This window comes from Octopus bimaculoides, chromosome Z (genome assembly GCF_046866305.1).
Source record: "Octopus bimaculoides isolate indiv1 chromosome Z, ASM4686630v1, whole genome shotgun sequence".
Classification (NCBI taxonomy): Eukaryota; Metazoa; Mollusca; class Cephalopoda; order Octopoda; family Octopodidae; genus Octopus; species Octopus bimaculoides.
This window is the reverse complement of record NC_142944.1, coordinates 17,406,453-17,411,452: the sequence shown is the minus strand read 5'-3', so window position 1 is coordinate 17,411,452 and position 5,000 is coordinate 17,406,453.

Genomic DNA, 5,000 nt, shown 5'->3' with positions numbered 1-5,000 from the left:
CTATTTTTTTACCCCTTTTTCTCCTTCCCCTTGTGGCCACTTGCCAAGCCTCTGTGTCGCCTTCATGTGACGACATGTCGGAGGAATCAGAAAGTGGGAGAGAAAGGGTATTGGAGTCTATTTCTGAGTGTGTTAATGTTGATTTTATTGTTGGTGTTGGTGCTGGGTTGGTGACAGTTGGGATGTGGTGTATGGGTTTTGGGGGGGGGGTGAGGTATGAGTCCTTTTGTTTTTCTCTTCTTCCTTTGGAGTTGTTGTTGCTGGTGGTGGTAGTGATGGTTGTTGTTAATCTTCATCTTGTTGTCGTTGTTGTTGATCTTGATCTTGTTGTTGTTGTATCTGTGCTAATGGGTAATTAATTTTTAAGTGTGATTTGCTACCACAGACGTAGCAACGTGGCTTTCTACCTTCGACGGCCACATGCCAGTTCGAAACGTCTGCCACTTTGATAAGATGTGGAATCATTTCAATACTGATTGGATCAACTTGAGCAAGGATTTCCACTCCTTGACCAATCCAATTTTGCTGGCCCAGGACAGCGATTTCCAAGATGGGGATTGCCTCCTCGATATCATAACAAATGGCAGACACAAGCCATTTTATTTGTATCTCAGGAGGCACATCTTTGATTTTTTTATTTTTGTAACCCTACGACCAAGGTATGTAGGGGTCATCATTAGGTTCTCGCATTCAAAAGACTTCAGATGGATAAATGGATAGATAAATGGATTGATAGATAGATGAATACAAAGATAAATGGACAGATAGATAAATAGATAGATAGATGAATAGAAATGAATAGAAAACTCTGCTTATATATATATAGGTATATAACAGAGGCAAGCATATTATTTTTTTCTCTTTTTTCTTACAACAGCATAGGTTACAAAACAACGTTAATCTTTGAAATCAAAAAAGGAAAAAAAATATATAATAAATAATGAAGCGATAGAAAAGAAGAAATGTAATAATATTCAAATGCTTTCCCTCTTTGTATCAAAACTGGACGAACCAATAATTGAGCGGCTTACAAAAAGTAAAACTTAAAAGTGTCAGCCACAGCTGCGAGACGCTTTCATTCTTATGACGATCGTTGTGGCGTATTTACAGATATTGTTCTGGAAGATCACTTGTACGTAACTCGCTGATATAGTTTGAACTTACACTTCTCCCACACACACACAATAAAACACACACACTCAAATGCCTACACACACACACACATACAAACACATACGTGCGAAGTATGTCGTACAGTAGAGAAGTGAGCCTAATGATAGGAGTTTTTCATAATACACTCAAATTCAATTTTAGATCAAACGGAAATTGACACCAGTACAGTTATGAATTTTTCTGTTACATATACACTTGTGTTGCTTCAGATCGCGCGCGCATGTGTGTCTGTTTATTTTTCCAGCGTGTTTATTTTTTGTGAATGTATGTGTACATGTGGATGTCACACGCTTTGATAAGTAGAGAAGGGTAATTTTGATATATCATATATGTATGTATATGTATATGTGTCTATGTGTGTGTGTGTGTGTGTGTGTGTGTGTATCATGCGTGCGTTACATATTGATGTGTGTATGAAGCTACATGTTTGTTCTTTGCTGGCTGCAAAACAAAACAATTCAAAGCTGTTGAATGACAGGGCGAGAGAAAAGTTTTAAACTTCGTGGCTATCTGGTAAAAAGCTTGCCTGCCAGCCACAAAGTTCCGGGTTCAGTCCCACAGCATGGCACCCACCGACCAAAGCCTTGTGAGTGAATTTGGTAGACGGAAACTGAAAGAAGCCCGTCGTATATATATATATATATATATATATGTTACGTAGATGTACTTGCATAGCAAGTGACCTGATCTGAGATCGTGTACTGAAACAAAAACAATTGCAGCGTGGAAGGTGTTTATAAGCCATTTAAAACAAAAACAAAAAAAACGTTAGATTCACTCAACGTTTAGATTTAATTTGCCAAAATATTTGTTGACGCTACACCTAGGAACGAATCAAGTAGGGCATTTAAGAAAATGTTATAGAAAAGACAGGTAGGACTAACAAATCTGTATTAAGTAAATCACACCCATTTGATAGAATCACGAGTATGTTCTACAAACCCACATATGAACTGCAAAAAGAAAAACACCGTGTACCAGATTAAGTGCCAAGAAAGGGCTTGTGCGATTATCCCAGAGTCATATATTGGAGAGACTTCTAGGAGCATCAGAGATAGGTTCAAAGAATATCTGGACAACTTCATTGAAAAGGTACCAAACTCCATCTTCAATCAGCATGCTCTAGACTTCCACAATGGCTCCTTAGGGAGACTTAAATTAAACATCTTATCTACACATCCCACTGATGCAATGCTGAGACAAATCACTGAAGCTGTCGGTATACAAGAATACAAACCCATCCTCAACCGTAAATCCGAATGAGGTAACAACCAGATTCCACTTAGGGAGTACCCATCTATAATCATCCCTTTCTCTCATTTACATGTAGAAATCCATACATACATGTTGATATGCATTATACTGAAATACATATATGTAGTTATATATATTCGTATGAGTGCACATAGATTAATACATATGTACGTATGTGTAGATGTATGTGAGTGTGTATGTGTTGTGTGTTGTGTGAGTATATGTGTGTGCCTGTGTGTGTACATGTATGCACGTATGAGTATGCGTAATTTAGAGTAACGAACCAAAGTTCATGAACTCATCCATGAAAATCCACAGACACATATAGAAAAAATTAATAAGTAAATACACAATAAATAAGTATAATAAAATACAAAGTAAAAATCATAAAATAATAATAATAAAATGACTACACGTGTTTCATAACCAAGTTTTCAAATAGAAAATAAAATATAATCAAATCGATTAAATCGATCGAAAATCAATTCTATTAAAAAAATAGCTAATCTTCTGGTCAAAATACAACAATAATAATGATAAAATAAATGTATATATCAACTAACAATAAATAACAAATGAATGTATATAAAAATATTTATTATATCAAGATAGAAAAATGTCAAACAATATTATTAAAAAGAAATGTAATGCTAATAAAATAAGTACAAGTTGAGCACTGGAGTCGATTTAATCGACTTAGCTCATTCTCCGAAATTACTGGCCTTGTGCCAAAATTTGAAACCAATATTGTGAGTAGCGAGTTTAAGGCGGCAATCTGACAAAATCGTTAGTACGTCGGAAAAAATGCTTAGCAGTTATTATTTTTTTTCTCCAAATTTACGTTTTGAGCTTAAATTTCACAGAGGTCAGCTTTGCCTGTTATCCCTTCGAGATCGATAAAATAAGTAACACTTGAGCACTGGAATCGATCTAATAAACTAACACTCTCTCTTCTCACAGTTTTCAGGCCTTGTGCCTATAGCAGAAAAGATGATAAGTGAAGAGTTCTAAAATATCATATGTAGAACAAAAATGTATTTACATTACTTCGTTTTTGTATCTGGTTTGCATGATTCTTTATGTGAATTTGTGTGTTGAAGCAAATTATGTTGTGTCTGGGGAGAGTCATATTGTATTAATGCCTTATTATCGATTCGATTTTCACTCATTTATTATTTATATTTTTCCTTCCAAAATTTTCGATGCCTTTGCAATCTTGCCAATGGATGTTGATAATTTACATTAGTTCATGCAGAAACAACAATTTTCGAACAACATCAACTGTAGATATAATCCAATACTGTGAGAATGATTAAGCGGTATAAAATATGGTACTTTTGCGTCTTTTAATTCGCATTTAGTATAATTAATGGTTGTTTTTGTTGGCACTCCGTCGCTTACGACGTCGAGGGTTCCAGTTGATCCGATCAACGGAACAGCCTGCTCGTGAAATTAACGTGCAAGTGGCTGAACACTCCACAGACACGTGTACCCTTAACGTAGTTCTCGGGGATATTCAGCGTGACACAGTGTGACAAGGCTGACCCTTTGAATTACAGGCACAACAGAAACAGGAAGTAAGAGAGAGAGAAAGTTGTGGTGAAAGAGTACAGCAGGGTTCGCCACCATCCCCTGTCGGAGCCTCGTGGAGCTTTAGGTGTTTTCGCTCAATAAACACTCAGAACGCCCGGTCTGGGAATCGAAACCGCGATTCTATGACTGTGAGTCCGCTGCCCTAACCACTGGGCCATTGCGCCTCCAGTATAATTAATTAACTTATCAAAATTCCGAAGTCAATTATAGTTGTATTTTAGTTTAATAATCTAGATATACGCAAGTAGAAATAAGTAGCAAATTCTAATTTATATTCTTGGCAACAAATTTTATTTTGAAAATATTGGTGTTTTCGTATATAAATTAAACAAACGCACATGCAAACGTACTTGCAAAAACATCTCCCACCCGTCAAGTTAAAAAGAGCTTGCATAAGAGCGAGGCAAAGCGCACAAAGATAATATAATAAATCAAACTGGAGTTATTTCAATAGTCTTTTCAACAGTTTATCGTTTTAGAGTTCTGTTTTCTTGTTTGCATCAACATACCTATATATATATGTATACACACACACACACACACACACACACACACACACACACACACACACACACACACACACACACACACACACACGCACACACACGCACACACAAACACACATACATATACATATATATATATATATACATATATATATATATATATATACATATATATGTATGTATATATATATATATATATATATATATATATATATATATATATATATATATGTATACATACACACACGCATACAGTCAAAGCAAACGAACGCACGCAGACATACGAAGGGGTGCTGAAAAGTTCTTGGCTTTGGGTAAAAGAAAATAGAAGAGGATCAGTTAATTATGATCTTATTCAACATATACCCCTCTCAGATTTGCACACTACAGTGGTCCTTCGATTTTTCTAAGTCCTGTGAAAGAACTCGGAATGTTGGACCTTCAGTCAGTCCTTTCATGATACCCTTAAAGTCA